The 15,995-nt window shown below is 36.5% G+C and overlaps 1 pseudogene; it reads left to right on the forward strand.

Annotated features, from left to right (window-relative positions):
* Window positions 1–693: 693 nt before the first annotated feature.
* LOC113040405 (mitofusin-1-like) lies at window positions 694–8,822 on the forward strand (annotated as a pseudogene).
* The last annotated feature ends 7,173 nt before the right edge of the window (window positions 8,823–15,995 follow it).

Consider the following 15,995-nt stretch of genomic DNA (forward strand, 5'->3'; position numbering starts at 1 on the left):
TGTACTGTTAAAAAATATGACAGTTAGGAGAAAGTGACACATTTTATGTAGCAAACCACCACACCTCTCTTTGTATAAGTCTTCTACTCTTGCTTTTTTCTGGCGGGGAGAAACAGCATCTGTGTGGTCTTTAGACTAGACCACAAGTGTGCACAAAACTAAAAAGGCTTTTAAAATGCTGGAGTCTTTGAGCCTAATAGATTGTATTTGTTTAAATTAGAACAAGGGAACATTGTCACCATCTCTTGGCCAAATTATTAAAAATGATCAGGGTAATTAAAATGAGAAACCTCACATGCAATTGATAAAGGAAAACAGTTTGATTCTGTTAAATGATTCTGTTATAACCACTACTCATTAAAACATACACTGAAAACTGATTAAACATGCCAAAATGCCTCAAACAATAAATACAATACTTCTCAGAAATGAGCTTTATGTACTCCTCATATATTTACAAAAAAGTCTAAATATATTTGAGCTATACTCCTGGAATCCGTGTTTTTATTATTATACAGTAGAGGGTGCTAGTACACATCTTATGCACACATTTTCTAAAAAACAAAAAAACGAAGAAAAAAAAACAAGTGAGGAAGAAAAAAAGAATTAACAGATACTAACACATGTAATCTAACACGATCATCTGACATGACACAGCATCAAAACTAATGTTATGGAATAAAATGTTGAACAATGAAGAGGTAATCATTTCAGTTAAGCTTTGGGGTGTTGATCGGCTCCGTCTACGTTTTGATTATCATTCTGAATCTAATTCATAGTCTTTTTTCAGCTTTTTGTTCAAAATGTTATTTCTTTATTTTTTATGTAACTTGTAAAACAGTAACTTATGTAACTTAAAGTGTTTAAAAAAAGAATGCATGAAGCTAGAATAAAATATTTTTCATTACAAGCAGATACCCTGTTCTTTCTTTGGATGTTTTGCATGTTCAGATATTCATATAACAAAATATATACAAATTAAAACCTAAATAGGGACATAGTAGTACACGTACAGTATGATGTAAAGTTCACTAAACTAGTAGTTTACTGAGACTATACTTCAAAGTGTGCAAAGTATTTAATTAGTAAACTAAACTAAAACCTTGGCAGATACATTAACTTTGGCAAGTATCTCTACAAGGATTGATGTTTTGTGAAGAAGGATAAGTGAAAGCACTTATGGATTCTTGGTATCATATGTGCTAAAATTGCTGAAATGAAAATCAGACATCAAATTGCCTGATCTAATTAGCAATAAAGAATTAAACATGATGTGATGTTTGATAAAATATTAATAACTCACACTCGTCTTCTCACTCTGCAGCCCAGGAATAGATGTCACATCAGAGTTGGACAGTTGGATTGACACGTTTTGTTTAGATGCTGATGTATTTGTGCTTGTGGCCATCTCTGAATCTACTATAATAAACACTGTTAGTAGAGGGAGTAACTAATCACTGAAAAAAGTGTGTCTGTAGTGTTTTAATTTAAATGCTTTGCTGTTTTTCTTTTTATCTAAATGCTTTGTTTTTATTTGTTTCATTCTACATTGAAAAGAGAAACACTTCTTCCACAAAGTGAATGAGTGCATATCAAAGCCCAACATTTTCATCCTAACTAATCGTTGGGACACATCTGTCTTAAAGCCAGAGTATCTGGAAGATGTAAGTTTTATTACATATGAATTATAACCCATATTTATTAGCCACAAGTGATTCACCACATGAAACTGCTGCAAACAATGCAGATTGTTGTATAATTTATCATTCCTCCTTCATATATTTCAGATTTATGGGTTAAGAAATTTGTGTGCTTACACTTCATAATTTCCAATGTTTTTCACAAACATAATACAGTGCTTCACAGTTGAGAAGGTTTTTTTGTATATTCACATATAAATAGATATGAAAATATATTGAAAAAGTTTATGAACTATACGTTTATAATGATATTAATTAAAGTGTATCAATGGAGGGGTAGTTCATTACTTCATGCTTTTTTAGTAGCTAAAATAACAATAGATCGCTGTGTCAGTTTCTTAGTGGGGGAGCTAAAGGTATTAGACCTTAACAAGGCACCTGACCGCATCTTCTTTGTCTCTGCCAAGGAGGTGTTGAGTGCCAGGATTCACCACGCCCAGGGAATGCCAGAGACTGGTAGGCTCCACTGCTTTGGTCACACAGTACAGAGCTTTCTGCTTTTGACACTGCTCTGGAGGAAGACCAAGAAAAACTAGGCCTATTCAAGTTAAAAATGAGTGCAACAACCATAAAACACTCTTAGGCAGATGCTAATAAATCTTGGAGTGGCCCAATGATATTGAGAATGTTGTTTGAAATACAACTTTAAGTGTGAAAAAATGATGCTCCATCACACATATTAATTTCATATTTTATATATTGGTGGTATTATGGAACCGAAATGGGGCATGTGCTTTTTATTTAAAGGCTGCTTTGGCCGAAGGATTCCAAGAGTGACTGATGGAGTTCCAGAGTTTTGAAAGAACATTTGATGTGAGAATGTGCTCAAACTGTGGTGACTGGCTCCAGGATAATCACTGTCTGACAGTGAGGTTAAAAACAATGAAGATTAAGAGGAGCTTTGTGGAAAATGAGCCTTAGTCCTGTCTGTATGCTGTTTAGACTAGAAGATAATTTATGACAGCTTTACCCAGAAATGGTGTGACGTGATGACGGTCTCCTTAAGCAAGCTGGTTTGCATCGATTCAGGCCATGGGCTGCTGGCTCCCAGATGTGTGATCTATTTGGTATACCTCATATATTCCATGAAGCCATTTCCATAGTGGCAATCACTGAGCCAAGTTAGCAAATTTGAATAGGTGAGCGTACTTCACATTCTGGGGATCCAGGGATGAAAATTCACAGTAATTTATGATTGCATTAATAGATGGTCTGTTGTGATTCAGCAATATGAACAGTCAATGATGAGAATGGAAAACGTCACCCATGTTGATAGCGTAGATAAAATCTTGAAATCTTATTTTGATTATTTGCAATCGTGACTTGATTCCTGATAATTGTGGTATAATGATGACTCAATAACACACTTAATGGAGACTCCAAGCTCCCAAAAACAATATTTGGTACCACTTTTGAACCAAGGTTCTCTCAGTCAGTGCAAAACCAGTTTGTTCATTAGCATGGTATTTTTGTTGTTGTTACAACTGGATTATTCTGCTTTTGAACATCTGTAAATCCATAGTGTTCTCACTTGAAGATCATGAGGTTCTAATGGATCGGCTGGAGTTTGTGCGAAATCAACTCAACTTCCTAACCAAGAACATCAAAGACAAGATAAAGGCCATCACTGACAAAGTTGCTGACAAGGTAAGCTCCAAGTTCTGCCAATACCAGCATAGGTGGAATGTCACAAAGTGCATGGATGCTGCTCTGGCCCAGCCCCATTAGCCACTTTTCCCCTGTCTGGCCAAAAGTGTGTACCAGGGCCAGCCAAAAATAAAAGATTAAAAGGACTATGTTTACTTTACATTTAAGTATATATGTTTACATTTTATTCAAGCTGTTCAACTAATTTAAGTAGTATTTTGTAGCTTGGTATAACGCATGTGAGGGAAACAGGTCAATTTATCTCAAAGGGAACCATTTAAGATTTTAAAGGGAATTTGAACAGAATCACTGTTTCATGGCTGATCACCGAGACGCCCTGCGATTCACTGAACGAGCCGTTTAACATCGAATCTGCACTGGATATTAATATCCAAACTATAGTGAAAACTTAATTGGCACAGTACCAAGATCGGCAGTTAAAGACATTAACTTGTAAGCATAAAACACAAGATACTTATCTTTTCAATATGAATAAGGCTTTATTAGATACATCTAAGACATATAAACTAATCTAACACATAAGCACACGGACTCACACATTCATACAAGTTGCAGGAAGATAGAAAGCATGCTGGAACCGCGCTCAAAGAATGCTAACAGTGATGACTGAATGCAAAGCTACAAGCTTAAAGCCGGCATGACTGATAGCAAAAGCTAAAACCAAGCTAAAAGCAAAATTGATGGTGTCTTTAGTATTTATACTGGCTTTTTGGCCACACCTCAAATGTTGTCTTGACCAATTAGATATTGTCTTTGCTCTGGGTATCATAAATCATATGTTATCTTATCAGGCAAGTGGTCCAAATTTTCCCGCTCTTGCAGGGTATAATTTTGGACATGATTTCTATAACAAGAATATTATACATTTGACAAATAACTGATGGTCAGAAACATCATAAGCAAGCAGATTCAAACACATACATACTAAACATGAATATGAATCCTTAAGCTATCCAATAGTTATTAAAAGACATACACAATAGGTGATTATAAACATGATAGTCAAATGTGTGGGTTACATATAAATGAATATGGAGATAAGGAATGGACTCATATTCATTTATAATTCCTTTTGAGTTCATTTTGGTCCATTTATATCTAGAAAAGACAGTTTCTGTGCCATTCTCTGACATAAAGATTTCTGTGGAGACCAGAGGTTAAAAGGTCACCTTATGAATTTCAGTCAGGTTCTGCTAGGTAGGGGGAAGTCAATCCAAGGATCTTGTTTATTACTTTAATGGGTTTACATGTGATGTCCGGCGTTGCATCTTGATTACTTGCCCCAAATTTGACAATCTCTTCTCCAAATTGAAATTGTCAATAATTGTTCTAGTGGTGTTAGTTGAAAGCTGTTATGTGAAAGAGTTGGTTGGTTGGTTATCTTCTGACTAGTGGCACTAGGAATGATTTACAACCTCCTGTTGCCTTTCTCAGGAATTCGGCTCGTGTTTCAACCACAGTCCTGATCGACTCTTTAATTTGCCTGGTTTGGGTCTGATACGCTACACGTATAAACAATGATTTGAAACAAATATGATGTTATTTAATATAAAATTATGCAGATGGCACTCTGTGGCATGGCAGGAATTTGATGAGCGTCCTTAGTAGTAGCTGGGCAACACAGACAGACGCCGAATGACGCCAGTGTGCATACACCCATAGAAAACAATGTGCTCGAATTTTAAAGATGTGGTGCGATGCCGCCCTGTGCTTCTCATCCGCTGTGCGACCCCCTTAAGTTTACCAACATCTCTGTGCATAGATGCATTCACTCACCCATGGTGGACCATTGCTCCTGGTTCCTAGGTCTTGTCCACTTCAACCATCCATGGATACTATCTTGTTCATAATTGGGCCAGATACGGAAAAGAAAACGTCTCAGGTTACATGCATAACCCATGTTCTCTGAATCGAGACAAGACCCTGCATCTGCTGCCGAGCATTTCATGCTGCATACTAGAGGCATTTTTTGCATTTTTCGAGGTGGTGCCTGCATGATTTTCTGTGGGTATTCAGACAATTAAGACACACAGAGGGCATTCCCATTACATCATAGCTACTCAACAATAATGTGAACATATGAAAAATAACATGGGTTACACAAGTAACCAGAGATTTTGACACATTAGCCTGATAACTTTAAGTGTAGGCCTATTGTTTAACTGCCACTTAGGTGTTAAAAGCTGCAAATGCATTTTAGCCGTATACGCTGCAGCGGTACCCCTACTGGTCAAATACTTATTTTGGTTAAGTATTGTCTGTATCTAATATTTGAACCTCATGTTTCATGACAGAAGAGATTCGTTGCCTTTATGTTCTTGTGGATGAATTCTGCTCTTATTTTACCCCTGCTTCAATTTAGCTCTGTACAAAACTGTGAGTTTTTTTCTCTATTCATATTAAAGTCAGATTAGAAACAAAATCATTAAAAATGACTTTTAAAGTATGACACATATTCCAAAGAAACCCAAACACATGAATTTGTTAAGCAGTGCATAATGGGAACTGTCAAGTTCTGTTCACTGATTCATGTCTTGAGAATTACCTTTAAGAACTGTCTGTGATGGCAGTGATGTGTCTGTGATTAACGTTACAGCAATGATAAACTGGTCTCTTAATGGCCTAGAAACTCAGACTAGAAATATTGTTCTTAATTTGACTAATCTACAGGCTTTTATATAATAAATAATGTGTAAGTATTTAGCATTACATACTTTTACACAGAATTTATGATCATATTATTTTAGTATAAATAGTATGCACCATTGTATCTTTAAACAGAATTTGAAGAGGGTACAAAGCTGTGTAAAGGCCTGTAGATTAGTCTAATGAAGAACAATATTTCTGTGCAGCATTATAAATGCACGTTACTAAGATAGTATAATTATTAAAAATGGATAGTTAAGTGGATCATATAATTTGAAAACTGTATAACAGAAATATTATTCAGATCCATAGACACACTGAAAAAAAAAAAAAAACCTTAACCCTGCAAATTCATCTGAAAATCAAAACTGAAGATATTAAAACTTGTTTCACTGCATATAATTAAAATGTCAATAGTCAAAATAACAGAATAATTAAAGGTGCAATAGGAGTTACTGGAAAATGAAAAAAATTGTATAACTACTACAATACCAGGAAGGAAGACCGGGTTGCTGATGTTTGTCTGCCATTCTAGGTCTGTCTGCACAGCGTGCATGAATGCGCTAATGACATATTCTGTCTGCGCAAACAGGGTGCACAGAGGTATGACGATACATACGTTGACAGGCAGGTAGGAAAGCTATTTAAAACGCTCGGACTGATAAATACAGATAAATAAATTTAAACCACTTACTTAATGATTGCTATCAGGATGTGAAGAGACTTTTGACCAGTATAACAAAAATGTTTCTGAAGACAATCACCTATTTCACCTTTAAAGGTGCCATATGCAAAAATTGAGGTAAAAATATCCATAACATGACCTACACACATCAAAAGAATGAGAAGAAATAAGGGCGATGATGTCATTAAAAAAATGTCAAGTTATAGTGCTGCAGAGATATCAACCTTAATTAGCATTAGCATTACTAGCCCTGGCCCGACAGGTGTCGTAATACCAGTTTCGGCCATGGGAGGCGGTATGCGGGCAACATAACCACCAGCCAACCTGCAATACACAAATAACTCGCACGGCTTGTCGGCGTGCCTGACAGAGAGAAATTATGGCTCAAGCCCTTGGCAAGAGACCACCACCCGCTACAGGGAAACAACCGCGCTCGGAATCACAAATCAAATCCGATAAGAAAAGGAGCCGAACCCGAGTAAACATCGGCACTGCTTTTAATCGCTGGAGACAACTGATGGACCTAAAAGAAATGAGGTTCGACTCTGAACTTTCAACATTTCTTTTCGATTGGTAAGTTAGATGCTGTTAGTATTTCGCTAGAAGTTTGTTTTATATGTTTGTGTATTTGTTTTCAGGAAGTTATAACATAGAAATGTATCGAAGGCTGTTCGATAAACGTGCTAATGTTAGCGATGGCTAACCGTAGCTGCGTTTGATAATTAGCTAGCTATAACTTAACGTTACCCATTTTATTATATCATAACTAACCTGCTCTGTCTAGTCTGTTGGTCTCCGTGTCCTCTTTGCTTCGTGGTTTTTCTGTGCGTGAAAAAACTGATGTATGGCGTGAAAGCGTGTGAAAAGAGTCAATTGTGTGTGTCTCACGGTGAATGCTTGAGAGTTAGCACATTACTTCCCAAGCAGAATAAAGGACAGGTTGATTATTGCTGTTTAGCGTTTGTATTAATCTATGATGTGTCCCTGTTTGCGTACAAGGACATAAAAAATAAATTCAAAGTGATACGTGGAACAAGGTGTCTGAGATTGTTCATTTTAGGTAAAGGATCATAATATTTCGTCCACAACAATATTTAATGAGGTTAACTTATAACTCCTTGTGGTTAGTCTGCACGAGATCAACAAGCTTGTTTGCTTTGGGGCCGCTTTAAATACAAAATAAGCATTCGATCTACGTTAGAGCGTCTGAGCGCTCACAAATCTTTCTGCAGCGTCGTGAGCAGAGCGGCAAGAGCGATTTTTGACGCTCTAGACGCCGGCGGTGTGAACGCACAGTTAGATTTCGGCTATGGCTGTAGTGTTGTTGTGAAAGTAGGGGCGGAGCATAGAGACTATGCCGTTTCTCGTTTGTTACTCTAGAGTAGACCAATTCACTTTATTGAGGCATATTGCCCCCATCTGGTATGGAATGTGGAGTATGACTTGATTTTTTTTGCCAAACATTACAGATGGCACCTTTAAGTGTTAATATCTGGTGCAGTTTAGATTTTCAGTATTATTTTCTAATTGACATAAAGACTCTTATTGTGATGGTTTGCATTTTGCAGAACCTCATGGCCTATGTGGAGGAGCGAATGGTGAAAATGGCAGTATAAACAGCTGTGTGCGGTCATCTCAGAGAGACATCATGGGTACACACTCTTGCACAGTTTTCACATCAGACATAAAGTCTCCAGTAAACAAGCTTTCCCTGGCAAAGGATATTTTTGACTAAACTGCGTCCTCTGCTGCCCCCTGCTGCCCGAGGTATTCAGGATTCAGTTCAGTATTACTTATGACCTGAACTTTGCCAGGCTCTTTGAAGACTTTGTGGAGGACACTGACTTTCATTTCTCACTGGGTCTTTCATTCTTAGTGAACTGTTTCCTGGGGCCTGCTAAAGCAAAAGCTTTGAGTCTATTGGATCAAAAACTGCAAGAAACTGTCTAAGTATTTTTGTTTTTATCACTTGTTTTAATGATCTAATAGCCAACACATTAAACATAAATAGGCTTGAAAAGTGATGTAATATGCTTTGTCCACAGGTCAACTCTTCCACTGCTCCCTTGGGAACCCAGGCCCAGAAGGAGTTGGCTATCTCTATGACATTGCAGAAATGGTAAGAAATATCAGATTAAAATCTTTTAAAATCAGGAAGTGCTTCAGGTCCCAAGTTATTTAAGTTCTAAAACATCCAATATAAATACAGTAATGTCAAATATACTGGTGTGGTGCCATTTTTAGGCAGGTGTGGCATTCTGCGGGAGTGAGGGTTATATTTCTCTCTTATATATTAAACTGCATCATAAATCAATTTTATAAATAACACCTGTAAGGTTGCGGGCAGGTGCACAGAGAAGACGAATGTGTAAGAAGAGACGTGCACCTTGCACATTGATATAACTTGCTAAATTTCATAAATCTGCCTTTTCCTCATTTTTGCCCTTTATCAAAGACATCTGTAGTGTTTCTCTAAAAGTGTGCATGCTACGGTTTTCCACCCTAGAGAATCTTAAATGGGATATCCTGGGAATTGCTGTTATGCCCTTTTGTAAAATATGGTTTTTAAGGTGCTGACACAATCATAGATAAATTGATGTCAATAGTGTTGCTATGTTTGAAGCACAGCTCACAAAGTTGTCACTTTCAAAGTCAGACAATGCAGCTTTCTGTTGGTTAATGCAGGAAATCTGCATGTCCAAACTGAACCCACTGTGAAATTGGTGTCAGGAAAATGTTTCGCCTCACGCAAAATTTATATTTGCATGGATTCCTATTGAAATGATTAGGAATTCTCAGAGCAATGGAAAATGTGTCTGCAGTTATACCAGCGTCATCCTTTGAAATATTGTGAGGGAAAAAAAAGGTTAATTGTCTATTGTCAGTAGCGTAGGGAAGTACGAAGCACAGCTCACACTGAAGTCACTTTCAAATTCCATCCAGAATATGCATGAGGGGAAATCGTTTACCCATTAATTAGCAAAATTCACAATTCCTATTAATAAGCACATTGATTCCTATTGAAAGGACTAGATTTTACCAGCAAAAATTTGCCAAATACTGTAATAGTAAATATGACTACAAATTTATGCTACAAACACCATATGGATTAACAGCAGAATCCTAGAACTGAAGCATTATTTCTTAATCTACTTTTTGAATTCCCACTGAAAACAAAAATGTTCCAGCAGTGACCCTTTTATCCAGATATTTACATCTGTCTTTCAACAGAAAGACATGAACTTAGTAAAAGGTAAATAATGTGACATTACCTGCCTTTCCCAGCTCTTAATCATGGCAATGTTGAATGAACGTTTCATCCACAAGATGACAACTCAAAAAACAACACTCCACTTCACTGACCTGCATGCAAACATATTGGAGATGTTTGATATATTGGTTTATATGATCTGTAGGATGAGTGTGTGTGCGCGATGTGTGAAGGATAGGCATTACTGTGTTCTTGCATAGAGATGATGCCCATCTTTGCCTGCATGTGCCAACAGGTTGACAAGAGCGAGATGGAGCTTGAAACAGAGATCCGCAGACTCAGCGCCTGGAGAGTGTCCAGAGACACTCCAAAACCCTCAGGTAGAACAGTCTTGATGTGTGTGAGAGAGGATGACAGCTCATACTGGAGATAATTACCTTTAATTGAAAGCAAATCCTTGTCTATTGGTAATTCTGTAAAGGTGGGGCAGCATCACCGAACAGCATTTCATTTTCATTTGATTTTTTTCTCCATTACAAATTGCAATTGTATTTTATGCTACATCTTCAGATTAAATCTGATATAGTTTTAAATATTAAAAATAGTTTTGTGTTTATCGCAGATTAACATAAAAAGAAAACTATAAGTAAGCCATGTGTAAACTGATTCCTCTAAGGCATACCTCATCAAAGCCTGATTGAATTACCTTATCTGAAAATCTAGATCAAGAAGTGAATTTATATAGATCCAAAACAACCTTTAATTCTAAATCTATTTTTATCATATAACTTTAGTTAATATAACTTTGTTGTTTGATCATTACAAAGATCTTACAAAAGCTCAAAGTTACAAAGCTCAAAGTGTAATTCAAAAGGAGATATTCTTTTGAACAAATCACTTTTCAAAATCTACAACGAATGACTCTTTTGGACTACAATACATGTTTTCTGGGATTTGTAATTTTTTTTTTGTGATATTGCACGAGACCTGGTTGAGCAGAAAAAGAGAAGACATCGAGTGTTATCCCTATGTCTGAGCCTTCCCACGGCAGACAAGCTTAGAGTGGTTACAATCGTCCGGGTTTAAATCGCACTTAAATTGATTTAATTGATACATTGAAGCTTGCAGCAGGCGGCTGTGGTAAGTAGCAAGACATTTCCTGACCAGGCACCGAGTGAAGCCAATGACAACACACACTGGCACAGCTAACCAATCACAGCACATTTCGTATCTCAGAAGGCGGGCCTTCCTTTGATACCTAGACTATTTCAGCCATTCATGCCAGACTGGGAGGAGAGATGATGTAAAATATGTGAAAAAAGTTGCTACTTAGACATGGTACAGTATATGAGGCAGGTCTCTGAAAATATTGAGCATCCGAACAACTCCAAAACATATCAGTACTGTCTCAATCAAAAGTATGAGTTTGTAGAGCTGACTGGTTCTGGAAATTCATCTGGAAAGCTTACATTTTTTGCATTTGTCATTGGTGACACAATTAGTGCAGAAATCACACACTTTAGATTTAAGTGGTCTGATCCAGTAATATATTTTTCCCCCCAGGCATAAAGCCACTGATCTGGAGTCATAACTAGAATCTTTTTCAGCACAATATCTAATCAGATTCAACATTAACTAGAGAAGAAACAGTGGATGGTTAAGACTGTCCTCCAGTGTTCAGTGCTGGAACAACACAAAGCCTGCTGAATGAAAAATTACATGGAATCTAAAACACTTATATCAGTCCAATACTTCAGACAGCCTAAGGAAATCAGATTTCTTAATGACAAACACCTACTTGTAGCAAATTTAGTGTAAACAATCTCCTTGATGAAAAGCATTTATTTGTTATGACAACAAATAGTAACAGATGTTACTGCCACTGTACAAAAACAAATAAATTCGGTTTAAAAATAAATAAATAAATAAAATATAAAAAAAGGAACCCACAGCAAGAGATCTTCGTTTTCTGAACCAACATGATGCAAATAATACAAATCTGTTTTCAATAAAGCATTTACAGAAAATTAGGAGGAGTGTGTGTTAGAATCATGAGGCAGTTGTCTGCTGGTTCAGTCCATAATACACACACCAGTGAGGGACAAAAAATTCAGAACTCAGAATTACTGAATAACTGAATTAAAAACAAAATCATCTTGGCTTTCATCATAAGGTCACAGTTAATGCAGGACCATTCAAATAGTTTTGTCCATTACATCAATAAGGATAATTTATTTTGCACCATGTAGATATATCGCTAAAATGCACTATTAAATCATGCACACTTGCTTTTTTTGGTGAACCAAAATTTGTCTGAAGGTTGGTGACAGTCTGTTGTTAATATGCTCAAAAGATCACACTTCTTTTTTAAATGAACTGACAAAAAAAAAAATACTTAAATACTGACAGAAGGTGTAGTATGCGCTGGGTATGTGTCATTATCACATGATTATTACTACTACTATTGTTATTACATAATCATTATTATTATTATTATGTTCATGTGCTGCTCCTGCCCAGGACCAGCTTAAGACCATCATAAAACAGCACAAACCAGCAGTCATGCTTCACTACTGACACACTACAGGAAAAGATAGAGATAACTGTCTTAAAACCATTTTATTTGTTGGTGAAAATACTAGTGGCCTAAGACTTTTGCAAAGTACTGTATGTGTGTCTATTGCAGTTGAAGTAAATACATAAACTTCATTAATGTATGATGTTTTTAGTAGAATAACAGCATGCATTCATATTCAGTCACATCTGCTATATGTGTTCACATACTGTCGTTTCACCGAAAAGCATACATTAGGGCTATAGTCCAAAAGTGCACATACTTGGGGAAATATTAATATATTTATATGTTAACTTATTTATTTCCTCAGAATCATAGATTCTATTTATTTTCCACTGTTTTACCCAATCTGATGATCATTAGCTGCTTCCAGCACTGTCTGTTTTCTTCCACAAAATACTGAATGAAAATACTAAATACTGAACTGGGAGTGGAGGTTTATATGAATGTATTTCTGAGGGGAACTGTCATCAGAAAATGCAGATGGTATTTTCATTTTGTTTTACCTCCATATAATACATATTAAAGCAGTGTATAAGTATAAGTGCAGCGCTGCTTCGTTTACAGCAGGAAACACCTACGGTTTACACCTGCTGGCAGAGTGTGAATTTGCATACTCATTCATCTGCTGTGTTTGTTTCATGCATTTGTTTAATGTAGTAAATGCAGTGGTTCTGCAACAGTGTGCAAAAGTGCATTCTGAGACACATAATTGCCCAGTCAGGGAAAAGGCATGATAAACCTTGAAACCGCCACAATCCTAAAAAATAAAGCAATACCAAACCGCCCAGCGCTTCTTGTCAGCATTACAACCTCAGTAAAAACAACCATGTTTTACAACAGATTCAGGAAAATGAAGCTCTCACTTCCTCTAACCGGAAGGCCAGCAGATGTGTAGTCAATATTTAGGGCTTACGTGACGAGTGCCTACTGTAAATGAGGTGGGGGGGGGGGGGTGATTGCAAAGATCTGGATCATTTAATATGATAGCTCTAACACTTTTCACAGTTGGTGACTACAAGCACTCCGATTCAGTTCTCAAGTAACTTAAAAGACCATGCATGTTGTCATACCGTTAAGGTTTCTAAAACTGTTAAGGTAGCAAGCAGTGGTATTGTGGTATTGCAAGTGATTGATATTATCCATAGGATAAGACTCGGTACCCTAGTTGAATTATCCATAGGATATTATGCTGCTTTCTCCTTACAGTCATGTTCATGTACTTTAATGATGAACTGGCAAGTTCAGGTTGAACTTTAAATGTAATGAATGTTCATGGATTGAATGTTCCAGAATTCAATACAAGATAAAGTCAATCTAATTAGTCTTCACACACACATACAAAAAGCAACAATCATGGATAAATGACTACACTTACAACAAAATTTATTTATTTATTTTTTCAATTACGTAACCCAAATAATAAAAATAGAACTGCCAAATATGCCGTACACAGTAATTGGAATTGCCTCATATGCTCAGAAAAAAATTGCCGAACTAATTTACTTACAAGTGTACCTTACATTGTTGAATGAGACTGTTATTGAACTTTTATTGAGACTGGAGCATTCAATTAAAGAACTATAAGGCTATAAAAAAAATACACCTTCATTCACTATGTACATAGAGTATATGTACCTTAATTACCTTAACCACCTCAATGTTGTAAGCAATAATAATAAAAAAAGATCTTCCTTCCACATTTGTTGGATGTCCTTTCATATCATAAGTGACGACGATTCAAATTAATAATTGAAAAAAAAATTTACCTGCTGAACTGTAATGTTATAAATCAAGCATAAAAAAAAAAAAATCCAGAATACTGAATGCCATCATTAATATGTCCGAAACATATCTGAAAAAAGAAATACCAATAATTTAATAACCACAATAAAAAACAAACAAATAACATTTTTACAGATTTTTATATGCCCACAAAGCCAGTCTATATGTTTATTCATACTGATGGGCACAAATTAAAACTGATTATTTAGCATGAAATTTGGCATTTTTTTGTTATTTTACAGAAGCAGACAAAGGGCTTTATACCTTCAATACTCACATCAGTGTAGCTTGTGGTCCATGACAGTTTTTCCAGCTTTTTTGTCACAGAGCTGAAGCATATTAAATGAAATATGTGCAGAAACACCAGTGTGTGCAGTCTCACGTGACTATTTTCTAGTGCAAAAGCATACAGTTCTAACTAGGTCTTCATCTCAGAGGGCAGGTGTTCATAACGTGTGTAGAAAGGCAGACAATGTCAGAGTGGCAGTGACCAAGGCCTCTTCTTAGGTATCAGGTTGCACTTTGAGCCTGCTCACAAATGGTAATGTCTCACAAAGCATCAAGGCCATGTTTGGTGTTTGGAATAAAACAAAAGACTTAACCCTTAACTTTCCAGAAATATTTCAGTTTAAAATGTCATCACTGACCCTCACCTCAAGTTATTCCAAACCCATTTTTTGTGCATCCACAGATGTAAAAGCACCATGAAAGTGGTCCATATGATATTTGTACCACTTTATGTATTAAGACATAGAAGAGCTTTTCGTGAAAAGTCGTAATTCACTGATAACAGTGACATATGCAATAGGTCTCCTTGGATTGTTAAGGAATTGGTTCATTCTGATTCAGTTCTTGAGTTCATTCAGCCCACTCAATCTGGTTGCAGAGGTACAGTTGCAATCAAAATTATTCAACCCCCTTGACTTGCAAGACAATTTGCTGTGGAGGATAACATTTTATGAAATCAATTTAACAAAGGCATCAGTAAAGTATTAGAGAAAGTTTGTTAATACACTTTTGAGTGATTCTGAGAATGGAACATAGATGAATCATGATAAAATTCAAATTGGCTCAAAACATTCATGTTCAAAATTAGTCAACCCCCTTTGTGCAGAAAAAAATTCTGTCACCTCTCTACTACAGTTTTGGCCCATTCCACACCTGAAAAAGCTTTCAGATCACTGATCATCTTTGGTTTTCACATTGCCATTAAGCCTGGATACTGAACAGGTCACTCAAGTACATTCTTGTACATTCTATGACTGATCCCTGAACCAAGCAGTAGTAGATTTGGATGTGTACTTTGGTATGACTGGCCTGCAGGAAAGTCCATTGATCATCAGCTTCAGTTTTTGCACCAAAGGCATCACAATTCTTGTCAAAATGGCCTGACACTTTAAAGAATCCTTGTTGTCCTTCACACAGTCATGATTTCCACTTCCTTCTTCAGTAAAGAAACCCCATAACTGGACTGATCCATCTCCAAGTTTGAGGATGGAGATGGTGTTCTTCTGCTTATGAGCTTTGCCTGTTTTGCAGCAGACATACTGCTGATCCATGCGTCCAAAAGTTCCAGTTTGTTCACATCACTCCATATAACATTCCTCCAGAGCTCCACAAGTCTACACAAATGTATTTTATCAAGTTCATGTTGTCCTTTGTTCTTCTTGATCAAGAGTGGTATTCTGTAAGATGTCTCAAAATAAAGGCAATACTTGTCTAGTG

Source organism: Carassius auratus, chromosome 2, assembly GCF_003368295.1.
Source record: "Carassius auratus strain Wakin chromosome 2, ASM336829v1, whole genome shotgun sequence".
Classification (NCBI taxonomy): Eukaryota; Metazoa; Chordata; class Actinopteri; order Cypriniformes; family Cyprinidae; genus Carassius; species Carassius auratus.